General features: G+C 38.0%; 1 protein-coding gene across 1 annotated transcript in view; it reads right to left on the bottom strand.

The window, feature by feature from the left end:
• Positions 1–13,913, bottom strand: part of LOC106467747 (tectonic-1-like) — a 32,107-nt gene extending 18,194 nt beyond the window's left edge. The window contains exon 1 of the mRNA XM_013928124.2: positions 13,839–13,913. The gene's annotated coding sequence lies outside the window, so the exon portion shown is untranslated. The remainder of the gene's footprint in view (positions 1–13,838) is intronic.
• Positions 13,914–14,448: the final 535 nt, after the last annotated feature.

Genomic DNA, 14,448 nt, shown 5'->3' with positions numbered 1-14,448 from the left:
TAGAGAGATTTCACCCTTATCAGCAGGCATCCAAGCTTATATGGAGCCCCAACAATGGCATAGGTGACTACTCTATGGGGGTACAGTCCTGTGGGGTCTCAACTCAGACCGTTTAGATCTGTATAGGAGAACTTTACCTCCAATCAGTGTTTTTCTTACCAGAGGGTTGGTTCTTCATTTCATGTCTCCTCCTCCATTGTCTACCATCACAGCTGTTTTTTCCTCCCCAAGGATCATCTTACATCTAGTCATAAAGCACAAGCCATCCAGGATATTCTGCTCAAATAGGTCATTGACTATTCTCTCTCAAGTTTTTATTCCAATTTGTTTGTAGTAAGGATGAAAATGGGGGACTGATAACCTGTCATCAACTTTTCTCGTTAAAATCATTTGAGTAATTTCTTTCCCTCCAGTGGAACTTTGCACCAGACCTATGGATAACAAAGTTTGATGTCACTGATGCCAACCTTCTTTTGATCATGGAGTTTTCATGTTGGTATTTCTATTTTGTGCACGAGAGACAGGTTTTTCAGTTTTGCACTCTACCTATCAGCTTCACATCCATCCCATATGTCTTTTGCCAGATAGTCATATCCTTTTCACATTATCTTCCATTATATGGAAGACTGGATTCTTCTTCCTCCTTACCGCTACTTAGCACAGCTTCACACTCAAGCTCTTTTATCCAAAGCTGTGAGAGTTGGGTTTCTCATCCAAACAGAGAAGTCTATTCTTACTCCCACTCTATACCTTATCCATTTAAGGGTATTTTTCAATTCACAACTCAGTTGAGCCTAACCTTCTCCTCTACACCTTCAGGCCATGGAATGAGCCTTTCTGCTAATACCATCATCATCTTTTTCCACCGGTGCAATTAGTTCGTTCTCTTTTGGGGATATGGGCATCCTTAAAATCACTCATTCCTTTGGGTCAGGCCCACATGCATTCCCTTCACTGGTCATTACAGGACCATTGGTACATTTACAAGAATGAACTGGATTGTCCAGTGGCCGTATCAGCTTCCATCCCACTTGATCTTGGCTGGTGGTTGTACAGAGTCAACACGACAATAAGTGTCCCTCTCCCACCCCCACATCCTGAGATACATCTTTTCACCGATGCTTCTCTCCAGGAATAGGAAGCTTATGTAGGGAATATTAAATTCAAGGGCCTCTGGACAGAAGAGGAATCTTTTCTCCACATGAATCTTTTAGAGCTTCTAACAGTTCAACGAGCTATGTCTCAGGCTTTTGAATCTTTGCGAGGAAAGATGGTAATGCTTCACTTTGACAGTTCCACAGTGATCTCCTACATTTCCAAGTAAGGAGGCATTCACTCCAGGTCTCTTTGTTTTCATACATTAGATCTTCTCTTTTGGGCCCACAATCACGAGATTGTTCTCCTTGCTCGTCATGTTCCAGATTATGAATTTATCAGCTTATCAGTTATCTCATCCAAATGGAGTTCTTCCCACAGTATGGATGCTTCAACCACAAGTTTATTGTTGGATCAGCTCTAATCTCGATACTTTAAGCATAGATACTCTCAGCCAGGATGGGATGGGTCTTCATTTGAGATTCATGTTCACAGGACTCTTTACCATTCCACTTATATTCTTTTGTATTCCGAGAGGTCCTTTCTTCCCAAACCTTCAGTGACTAGAGAAGGGAATAAGGGTTTCTCTGCTATTCATTTTCCTTCCATTTCACATTTGATGAATGCACAGATCTGGATCATTTTTTATGCTCAATTCGGGCTCTTAAATGTTTTGTTGTGGGCACTGAAGGGTTTTGGGTTCACATCACCATTTGTTTATCCATTGGGATTCTAAGGTATCATGTGACTTATTCCATGTCACTTTGACAGGTTGGGTTCATCAAATGGTACATATTGTTTACTCTGGGCCTTCATTGGAGGGATGGAGACTTCTTCGGGTCTCATCTCATTAAATTCGCCATATCTGAATGTCCCTAGCAGCTTGGTTACATTGCCTGCTGGAGAGAATTGTATAGGCTGGTACATGGACTATTCCTGATACATTTATAACTCATTATTTACAAGATTTGGCAGTTGCCTCCTCACAAGGTTTTTGGTTACCTCTCTGTGGCTATTCTCCACATCCTAGCTTGTTTCTAAAAGAGGTGAATGATGTAATTTCTTTTGTGTTATCTTTTTCAGGGACCTTCTTGGTCAGGTATGCTCATTTTCAAATCTGCACTAGTTACCTGTTGACCAATCAACAATTTTCCTGGTAGCAACAAGATCTGTTGAGATGGGGTGTTCCATAACACCACCTGGTGTGTTTTCTGGGTGGTCCACAATTACAACACTAAAACAAATACTCTACTGGACTGCCACTCATGAGTAAAGCTTAAAGGGATTGAATAAATCAGGGTCAGTTTGGTTTTGAAAATAGGGAAGGTGGTTCACCTATAGCAATATCTTTGGAGCATTGTTTCTTGGGACTCTCCAATGCAAGTTTGCCCCCATTTCTCTTAGTGGAGCATGGGAGTCCTTACTACTCTTGGTTTCCAGTTGCTGGAGTGGTAGACTAAAACAATGTGTAGGGAAGCCTCAGTGTCTATGCATAGACCCTGGAATTCCTGCACACCATCCCTGAAGTGAGGTACTTGTGAAGAGCTGGAACTCTGGACGAGGTGGTGACAGAGGAATCCATATCTTAGTAGTGTCCCGATTTAACAACCCCTCAAAATTGAAGAATGATCCCGACTAAGGAAACCGGAGAATCCAGTGAATCAACATCTATGATCCTTTGGTTGCATAAAGACCATTAATAGGATCACTTGTGCTCTCATCCCAAAGGCATGACAGACTTGAATGGGCCCACATTCCCAGAAGAGAAAGAAGCATCGATGCAGTGGGAGAAGGAGAGGTGAAGAAGTCAGGTTTCCTGTTCCATAGCATGGAGATGGATGTGAGTCAGCTGAACCCAACTGAGAGACGTGATGAAATATAAAATATCCAGACTGATGACATATTGAATTGGAGCAAGAACAGATGTCTCAGCTCTGAGAATGAACCCTGTCTTTGGTGGTTTCTGAAAGCAGAATCCGGGTGTGCTGTTCTGACAATTGACGAGATGGTGCTAGTCATCTATGAAATGGTGTGCACACACAGCTATGGAATAGAAGTGATGAAAAAAACCTTATGATTCATCAGAACCCATGTAAACCCTATGCTAGTCCAAAGGTAAAAACCTCACACTGCAGAACCTGACCCTTGTACACCAAAAATGGCAAGAGTGGTGGGATGCTACCACTATGGCAATGTGCAGATAGGAGCCAACTACAACAAACTTGGTCATCCACAATCCCAGTAAAAAATGTCAACTCAGATTGAGGAATGAGTAACTTATGAAACTTGAAGAATTGATATAGATGAAAAAGGTCATTGTGTGGACACCAATCTCCTGTCTTCTTAGGCACAGCGACAGGAATAAAACCCTGGTAGAACTAGCACGACTCTCTCTCACTACCATCTGACCAGCCAAACACTGATAGCCCTAGAATTAAGTTCCAATTCACGAGGATCTGCAGGTTGAGTGGATAGTAGTGATGAAGATGTGAATTGAAAGACTAAACCTGACTCAAGAACCTGTAGTGCTCCTTTATCTGTGTGTAAGGGTACCACACATCCAGAAATACTTGGAGCGTAGCCCCAAAAACCCTGAATGCATACAATAAACACTGATGCTACTAGTGACAATCCGACCGAGCAACAGAATCTGTGGATATAGACAGAATCTATCCTGGGTACCAATGTACCGATAGGCTAATGTTGGGAGTCGGGACACTTAAAAGGGGGTTTAACTAAGACCCCCTGTAGGAGCGAATGAAATTCAAGACACCAATGAAAATAGGGATGAGTGTAGAAGCCGACAATCAAACCAACGTGCATGCTAACAATGGTTCCAGCTCCACATCAGTGAAGTTGGTGAACCTGAAAGGCTTCCAACAGAGTGTAGTTTAAGGAAAACAAAAGACATACCCTGTCCCACCAGGAGGCATTAATGTATTCAGGTGAACTACAAATTCCACCATAGAACCCCAAAATTCAAGGTGCACATGTATTAAATCATAAAGTTCTGACAATATTGTTGGATAAGACATAACTGTCCCTTCATGTAACTGATAAGTAAACCTCCCTGCATAAACCAGAGTGTCCGTAGATGGAGAGAAAACTAAACATTTGCTCCCAGACATTGCAGCCCTCAAGTAAGGTGTAGGTTCAAAAGCAACTGGGGAAAGACCCAAAACATCACACACTTGATAAGCCAACTGAAGAAAATGAATCAAAGACAGCTAATCAAAAAGTGGCCTCCTGTTTTGTATGTCATTTAAAGACTGTATTGATTGGAACAGGTAAATTTGTTTTGTGAGAGCAAAGTAATATTGAGCTATTTGCTGTGAACCCCGGATTCCAGCGCTGCAAGCCTATAAACTCACCACTGTCCCACAGGGGGACTAAAAAGCCAACAGACTAAAAGAAGGCGCAGTAAAAAGAGAATCTAAATTCTTTCCAGAATGTTGAGGATTGCCCTCAATTGCAGCCTCAAAGCCCCCCAAAAGAACACCATGGAGCCAAATATATGTCTTCATCTCATTACAAATAAGATCACTGACAGACTCAACTGAGAGTGACTTCCCTCCTCCTCCTGATTGTTGTGCAACACTAGATATCATAGGTGAGATAGGATAGACCTGATTGGCCTCCATAGCAGAAATAATAATTCGAGATTTCATACAGTAAACCGACTAGCCAATTGAAAAAAAAAATTAGTACTTTTTTTATGAAAATTAACTAGATAACACAGGGAAAGGTCAAATTATCTCCAAATGATTGTAGTAATGGGAAACCCATTAGTAATATCTGTGAAGAAAAAGTGATAACATTATCTGAATGAGGTGCTTATATACAGTACCAGGATAGTGGGTGCATTGACATAGGTGGAGAGTGTCATGAGACAAATAGTGCCAAAGGCAATTAAGTGGGGTATAAAAGACTGGAGCAAGTGAGATAAAATGAAACCAATGCTTAGATGGGCAAAGAAAAAACCCTGGCAGTCAAGTAATAGCTATAAGTGTAAATTGAGGTATGTTTTGGAAATTTCAAAACTTGTTAGATGGAATACTATGTTAAACAGTGTTATAGATCCATCCTTTGAGAAACTTACACAAAACAGGAATCATCCAGAAGGGGTTCCAACTAGACTTCTACTAGCACTGCTGATAAAATTATGTTAATTTCATTGTTTATTTACTTACAACTGTACACTACTTCTAATTTTTTAATAAAATTACATAGAAAGCGTATAAAGTCATTATGAATAGCTGTCAGATTATAATTCAGCAATTTCAAAGCATGTACCTTTATTTCTTGTAATATGATTGGTATGAAAATAAAAACATTTTAAGACAAACATTTCAAATTTTGTAATTAAAATTAAATAATTATAATTATGTTTAGAAAAAAACTAAAAAGTCTACACCTAATTTCATATTTTAGTGTCTGTAAACAAGATGCTTGTTTAGTTTTTTTTAAGTCATCACTTATATGGTTATAGCACTTGCATTTTCTTCAACATCTGCAATAAAAAAACCCATCTATCTCGCAAGTATTTTAAGTTCCAAACAATGATAAATCGATTTTGCAACAATTACATGTAATAAGAGTTGCAGATGTCCTAAGCAATACTAACTCTGATGAAAACAAATCTCTAGTCTAGAGCACCCACACAGTTGAAAATTTAATATGGTAACATCTAACTGACATTCATATTGTTAGATTCATTTAGAAATAATCAGTTATTGGCTGAGGATGTAACCAGATTGCTGGATACACCGGAAGTGTTGACTACAGAACAACAGAAAAAAGCTTTTACAGTAACTAATAGATGAATGAAAAATAATGACATTTAATATTTCTTTTTTGATACTATATGGCTGTTGTTTTTTTCATTAATTTCTGAAAAAATGGGGGAGGGGCTTAGATCCACACCTGTTTATACAACATTAGAGAATACAGTTATTAATTTCTGGAAGAAAAATGAATGAAGTGGTCTGGAACTCCTAGATCTCTAATCCCCATTTGCATCTGCTTATATAACATTAAAGTTAAAATTTTCCTTACCTGCTTATCTCCTCACACTGAGTAGCTTGGTTCCTTGCACATCTGCCTCTGAGATGTGCATGCCATTAGCCTTGAGCTAACTCCAGTAAAAATCATGTGTTTAAAGTGAACTACACTAGTGCATGATGACATCATCATGCAATAATAGCTATCCGTCAATATGAGGGTGACACAAAGTCCTAGTGCAGAAACTCTTCCTAAACACATGCACTCAAAATAACCATTCTTAGACAAGGCAAGAAGAAAGTGCACCAGAAGTGGAAATGTCTGAAGAGGTGACTATCTATCAGAAGCACATTTACAAGTAAGGAAAATGCTAATTTCTGAGACAGTAACTCCTCTTCACACAGAATAGCTAAAATCCCACATTGAAATGGTGGAGGAACTGGTGCAAACATTAAACGTAGATAACCTCCTTTCAGAAAGTGCACAAAGAGAAAGCCCATGGAGTGTGACACCCGATGGCAGGGGTTCCATTGGGACACACCTGTGGGAGACCACATGTCATCTTGACCAGGTTATACTCTTTACCTAGGAGAGAAAGAGAGAGATAAGGGCAAAAGAGGCCCAAGTGTTGCAGTGATGGACAGAACTTTTACATGACCAACTGAACAGCTGCACACAAGTGGTCAGCGAGTCAAGAAGTGCAGTGTGTTAGGGCACAATCAGACCATACTGTAATTCACCTCAACTAAACTGGACAGACCTAGATGGGGGTTACAAACCTGTCCCACTGCAGGAAGACACACTAGTTGTTTGAGGGGTGACCTGCAATACACAGATAGTGCCACCACCAATCTACTTCCCACTGTATTATGCTGTATACAATCAGTGAGAAACTCTCCAAGGTTCATCACACCTGCAGCTAGGAACTGATAGGTGGCAAAAGTCTTTAGTGCTCCACTTGAAGAAGATGGGGGGTAGAATTCACATTGGGGAGACCCAGAGAAATGCCTGGATTTCCATAAGACACCTGCAATAAAGGTCTTTCATTGGAAACTGTGCAATGGGTGACTGCAAAACCTTATTTTGAAAAGCCAGCAAGTGCAAGCAAATAAAATGGGTAGTTATTTCCTTTGTGCCAGCTTTTTCCATGATAATCCATGCAATGGTATGGTGTGAATCGAGCAACTGAGCAAGTTTAATACCACAAGGATACCTCAAATGACCTTGTGGAACACCCCATCTTGGTAGTGGGCACTGGTAGAGCCAGAGCAGATGAGTTGAGAACTTTCCAGCACAGATTTTAGGAAATAAGCATACCCCGAGAGGCAACACTAGCAATCTGGTGGGATTCTATAAGAGGGAAGAGGTGATGAAAAAATACTTACCCTTTTCAAAAATGGTGTGTGAATTGAAGAATAGTGATCACATGGAGTCAAAATCCTGCAGGTGACAAAACAGTCAGATGATGAAGATAATGGGAGATGAATGTGTGCGTATGCCAGCCTGAAGGATATTATTCAAGTGTTGGCAAAAATAAGACATAAGAGAGTGAGACAGATAATGAATTCAATGCAACAAAATGTGAAAAGGCCTACAAGCATCAATATCCAGGGAAGAATACACCAACCAAAGGAGTTGGTGGACCTAGCTAATAAGGGTAGGAAGTGATAGGTCCCTGGAAAAAGAGGAGTCCCAAGGCAGAAACAGATGATGAGGGGAACCCTAAAAAGAAAACATTCATGCCAAATAACACTGCACCCAAACCAGACACAGAAGATGAACTGGGTCCAAATGAGCACAGAGGTGAGAGATAGAAGGGAGGAAGATAGGAGAGAAAGAACAATCACCTTGCTGAAAATCCAGTCTAGGTAGAACAGTAAATAAGTATGATGAAAGACACTGCAGGAAGCAATGATGGCATATATATCTGAACATTGGCAACCACAGGCGAGAAGGAAGTACATCTCAGAGAAAAATGTTATAAAGAACAGGAGGATAATGGCCCAAATAGAGCGAGTGTGAGTGCATTTAAAACCACATTAAGGTCCCAGTCAGACACTGAAATCAAACAAGGTAGTTGGAAATCGGAACAAAATAGAGAGAAAAGGGGAAGAAAACACCTGGCACTAACAGGAAAGGCAAACTGTAGTTGACAAGGCCACCTGATAACCAGCTTTGGTAGAGACTAATAATCCATGGTCAAACAACTATGTAAAAAAGGCCAAAAGGTGAGTCACAATAGGAAGGACCACAGAAAGGGAGTGGCAGATGGACCATTATCAAAAAACTCACCACTTCTATTTATAGACAGAGAAAGTTGAAGGATAACAGGTGTGGGACAAGAAGAAGGCTACACAATCTGAGAGTTTGGCTCTACAGGTTATGGACTGGACAAATCCCACATGGGCAGATGAAGGGACTGAAAACCAGAAACCAAAAAAGATGTAACTTGGTGTTCAAATAAAGTGACAAAAGCATCCAAATGAGTACTCCACTGATTGCATAGCCACCTAAAAACCTGAGGGTCGAAAGACCACTAAGTGGGATAAACATAGTCAGGTCTGGAAAACCATCCAACACAAGGTGAAAAGCACCCACAAGGAGACTTATCCACAGTGTGTGTGGGCCCACTGAAGAAGTTCTAAAATTCGATTACAAAGGAAACAGGAATGAGTGCCCCCTTAGTGATTGACATAGGCCACAACGATGGAATTGTCAGAATGGAGCATGACGTGTCAGTTCAGTATTAGTGGAAGAAAATGAACCAAAGCATGTTGTACCACTGGAAGCTCCTATATGTTGATATGGTAAGACATTTTGATCTGAGACCATTGTCCAGAAGCCTCCTGCTGATGTACCCATGCTCCCCAACTTTGGTGAGAAGCATCTGTGAGCAGATGCAAATTCGGATGAGGTGAAGTAAGCAGTACTCCCATCATTGTGTTGTCCTTGTTCAATCACCAATGCAGATTGTCTGTAATGGCAAGAGGAAGGATAATTTGGGAGTCCAAGGGATCCCTCCTGAGCAATAGTCTATTGGCCATGCAGAGTCTACTGAAGAGAATGCATACACGCTCAACCCAAAAGAATAACATCTTCCAGAGAAGCCCAAGTCCCCAAAAGTGACAGAACCTTGTGTGCAGAAACAGAGTGAGCAAGAACTGCATGGAGAATTGAAAGCCCCACTGAAAGGATATGATATGGAAAAGGTTGGGCTGAATGAGTGTTGAAAAATACACCCAACTGGATAAGATACTGGTAGGCAAACAGAAAGACGTGATTCCAAAGATTCAGGAAAATCTCCAAAAACAGACCAATGGAGAAATATGTATGTCAGGAAGATAAGTGGAAGGTAGATGAACCTGTGACAAGGCAACATCCTTCCCAATAAGATCCCAACAGCAACAAAACCACATGGGAAGGGATAGGGCTGAATAGGACAATCATGCCAACATGGAGGTAAGTAGGGAAAACCCCTTAGAGGATCGGTGGAGTGCAACAGAAAGAAGGTATATGTTAGACAAGTTCTGTAGGAGAGCTGTAAGGGTAAGACAAAAGCAGGAAACTGGACATAGGAGAAATAGATAGGATTTTCTGGTAGAGCCCCCCCACATTGGCAAAACTGACACCAACTGCAAGGAGTCAAGAAGGGGTTGATCAGCCTGCTGATAAGCCAAAGCATGAGCCCTGATGTCAGAGAAAGGAAGGAAAACAAGGTACTCTAAAGACAGGTGTCATGTAACAAAGGAAGGAACAGTATCATAAGTAACTGATGAAAAAGAGAAAATGGAACATTCCGTAGAGAAGGATTGTGTCACTACAATCATTCAACTTTATCAAATTACATATTCTGAACCAGGTCATTTTGATTGGAGAATTATTTACTGTTTTTCTTATTTATCTGTGAGTGTGTGTGTGTGTGTGAGCAATGTTGCTCAGGGCACCTCTAAAATGTGTTAAGATCAATGTTGATGTATTTTAAATATTTCAAGGAGTTCCAACAACAAACTATATCAGGAGTACCCATCCTACAAATGGGTGAAATAAAAACTTGTTTGTAACAGATGAAGGGAAATTGTGCTTCTATTGTTTTTTTTTCACATAATAGACATTAAAAGTGCAATAGAAATACATAAAGGTACCAATATGGAAAAGAAAGACATACTGTTTTCAAGAATTCTATCAATATGAAATTAGATGGAGTTCCCCCCCCCCCTCAAGACCTTCCATATGTGATCCTGTATCACTGTGTCACGTTGTGCTGATTTGGTAGTTTTTTTTCTCAAATTAGAACTAGGGATCACAAAAATGAATTTTGGCAGGGTAGGAGTCATCTTAAGCTGAGAGTTTTATTTTTCTTACAGGGTGGTTGACCTTTGGAATTGGTTGCCTTCATATGTGGTAGATATGGTAAATTAAAGGAAGTGTAAGGGAAAGCTTGATAAATATTTAAATAAGAATGGCTGGCTTTGCCTTTTTTTAGTTTAGTTTAGTGGATGGGACTACTTAGATAGACCAACAAGTCCCTTGTTGTCCTTAAATTTCATGTTCTATTATTCCTACCATAATTTCCTATTAAATAGTTTGTGATTTTCCACTGACACATTCACATGTGCAAGCAAGAAATTGCCTCTAGGACACACTAATTTTGCTACACAACAAAGTCCAAAGCATTTGATCATAGAAATATTTTAAAAAGGGTTGTAACCCCTAATAAGCTTACTAGAGTTCTTTGGTAGAACACTAGTTTTTTGCATGAAGGTAATCAAGTTGATGCTGCATATCTTGACTTACAGCTTCCCAGTTTGCTCATGAAGAAGAAAGGTCCACCTTTCAAAAGTGCTTGGATTATAGGACATTGTATATATTTGTGTTGATTTACAGAAAGATTGTGACAGTGCCACAAAAGAAATGATTCTAACAAAATGGTAAAAAAGATGGGTAGAAAAATGTCTTGATAGTATGAGGGAAGGTGATAAGTAGTTGTTTTTTTTTAAGTTGGGAGGATGTGACAAGTGATTTTTTTCCTATTTCAAGACTTTTGCTTTTATCTTATATTTCTAACACTTTGCATAGCTTCTCATATTGTAATATTTCTAGATGAACAGGTTATGCTACAAAGCTAAAATTGATTTTCTAAAGAACTTTAATAATTTAAGAGTAGGGCACACTGTCAAAAATGTTCAAAAGTGTTATCTAGTTACTTTATATGATTTGGTACTACACGAAAAAAAAACCCCAAACACCTATTAAGAAAGCTTCATTTAGTTGAAAATTAGTTTGGTGAAATAATAATAACCGAGTTCCAAATTCTACTCATGCATTTCTGAAATTATCTGTAATAAGATTATTGTAAACTTGTAAACAATGTTTTGACACCTCATTTAAAATACAGTATTCAAATTTTATTGCACTTATTTCCACAATAATAACAACAAGCTGGAAACATAATACACAGACAATAACAGACCATTTGATTCTTCATGGTTGTCCTTACATACTTATCCTCAAGAAAAGTAAAAAGCAAAGATAGTGAGTCTAAATAAGACCATGATATTTACCTTATGCTTTAATGAACCAACTGCAATTTACCATTTAACACCTTTTCTGACTATGTATATGACTATGTAGCACGTCCTCTTATGATATTGGCAGGTCAAGTGTTTATATTAAATATTTTAATATTTATGATAACTATAAATAGACACATACATATATAATGTTAATTTCAATATTTCTTATTATAATAAGATATTACAATTGGTTATAATTTTCATAATTTATTCCATTCAAACATCTCGTGTAATATACATTTTGATGTATTTTTGTTGAGATTGTTAGATGGCATGCCCTCCATTTTTTAACAGTTGATTAGAATATAAAACAGATGGTTGTGCTTAAGGATTACATGTTTTAAAACATACAAGTTATAAAGTTAGATTTAAAGATAAAGACGTTTAGAGATATGAAAGACTATTCAGCTGTTTAAAACTATACTGTTAGTAGTTTGGGCAAACTTTTCCAAATTACAGATTACTGGAAAATGCAAACTAACTATTAACAGAATAAGTTGGGAAAAAACAAGCTATATTCAGACTTTTCTCAGAGTAAATGTTTTCTCTGTTAGCTTTATGTTTGTGAAATACTTTATCTGATGATTTAGTACATGCTGTACATTTAAGCTCATTTAAACTTTTGACAGACATGCTAAAGTAAAGAACTTGGTTTACTTTGTATCTTATGCTTGTGTTGGTTGATGGAGAGTAGCTCTACTAGTCAATAGTAGGGCTAATAAGTTTATCAGTCCTAAACAGGCCCTATTCAGGTTTGTATGATGGCTCATTCAAAGACAATTTCCTTCAACCTTTCAAGAAATACTAAAATAAATTCAATAAGACATATTCCTAATACAAATATATATTTATGCATCTGAGTTTGATAAATTTTCACAATGAAACAAGATGTCTAAAACACTTGAACCTTGAAATTAAATATTACAGTATTTTATAACTCAATAAAAACATCTTACAACCTGTACCAGTACTGCACTACTGGATACATGCGAAAAACATTAAAAAATTTACACAAAATGGCTTGAGGGAATGAAGTACAAAGTTGGCAGTAAATTGGAAACACAGAACATCATTCCTGTTTTATAACAAATGAGATAGAAATGTTTGAAGAAGCTATTTCACAAGTAAAAATGGACTTAGGCATAAACTATAGGATAATAGCACTTGGTTAGTTTTAGCATTGCAGTCTCTTTGTGTTATATTACAACATACTTTTGTAAATTTGTCAACAGATTATGGAAAAGTGACATTTTTGTATTGTTAGTAAGCACTACAAAACACATAACTACCTTATATAATATTATTATTAGTGGATACAAAATTTAAAAACTAAGTTTATTATAACAAAGTGACTAGAATGTTTCCAACTACTTCTCTATTATCCTATAGGTTAAGCCTAACTCCTTTTTTACTTGTGAAATAGCTTCTTCAAACATTTCTATCTCATTTGTTATAAAACAGGATTGATGTTCTGTGTTTCCAATTTACAGCCAACTTCATATTTCGTTCCCATAAGTAGTTTAGCGTAGAGCAACATTTTTTTGTACATGTCCAGTAGTGAAGCACTGGTACATGTTTTTTCAAATGTTATTTCAGGTTTTCTGTTAGTGTTATGTGAGAGGCATGTTCAGATAATGTGATATTTAATATGGAGGTTAAGTGTTTCAGACCTCTTGTTTTATCACAAGAACTTAGCTAATCCAGATGTGCAAGTATATAATTTATTTTACTATTTCTAGAAATACTTAAGGTAATTCTCTTTAGTATGGGTATAACATAAATCTGAATAGGGGATGTGTGGGGCTGAAAATGATATACATATAGTCATATACTTAACTGACATAGTACTACTAGTAGTAGTACAGCTAGATGGAGAGATGGCATAGATGATCTTCTACCAATACTAGTTATTAATACTATGAAAAGCTATAGTTATACACAACTGTTTACTAATTGACTTAAATTTAAAAGTTAAATGTAATTTGTAAACCAAAAGAAGTTCCTATTTACTAGTAATAGTAATTAGGTCGGCTACTTCCTCGGTTCCTGTGAACAGCTTAGTACAAACAAGAACTGTAGGTTATTAAGTATTATCGAAATTAATATTTATTTTAAATTTAAATTCAATACAAGAGTTGTCACGCCATTAATCACATTATTCTTACTTACTCCTCTTTCTGTCCTGTAAATATAACAGAAACAAAGCTACCGCAAACATAAGATACCAATTTCTTTTGTTGGTATAGATGACGCCAACGTCGCGCTTTATTTATCATTTTAGCAGTAAATAATAAAAATAATTTTCCCTATAGGGTGTAAGGTTAAAGCTTGTTTGTTTATTTGTTATGGATTTCGCGCAAATCTACACAAGGGCTATCTACGCTAGCCGTCCCTAATTTAGCAATGTAAGACTAGAGGGAAGGCAGCTAGTCATCACCACCCACCGCCAACTCTTGGGCTACTCTTTTACCAACGAATAGTGGGATTGACCGTCACATTATAACGCCCCCACGGTTTAAAGGGCGAGCATGTTTGGTGTGACGGGGATTCGAACTCGCGACCCACGGATTGCGAGTCGAGGACCCTAACCACCTGGCCATGCCAGACCAAGGTTAAAGTAGAAATATTAGGTAATCAAGAAATTAATGTCGCGTTTTGGAACACTTTCATTAACCACTTCCCAAAAAACGTACATCACGTATAATAGTATTACGTCTCCGTTCGTTAGTTGATTTTCCGTAACTTCGTTCCCACGAAACTTTGGCGACACAAGTCCTTT

This window comes from Limulus polyphemus, unplaced genomic scaffold, assembly GCF_000517525.1.
Source record: "Limulus polyphemus unplaced genomic scaffold, Limulus_polyphemus-2.1.2 Scaffold2727, whole genome shotgun sequence".
Classification (NCBI taxonomy): Eukaryota; Metazoa; Arthropoda; class Merostomata; order Xiphosura; family Limulidae; genus Limulus; species Limulus polyphemus.
Note: the sequence above shows the minus strand (reverse complement) of the source record. Positions and strands in the feature narration are given on the sequence as shown.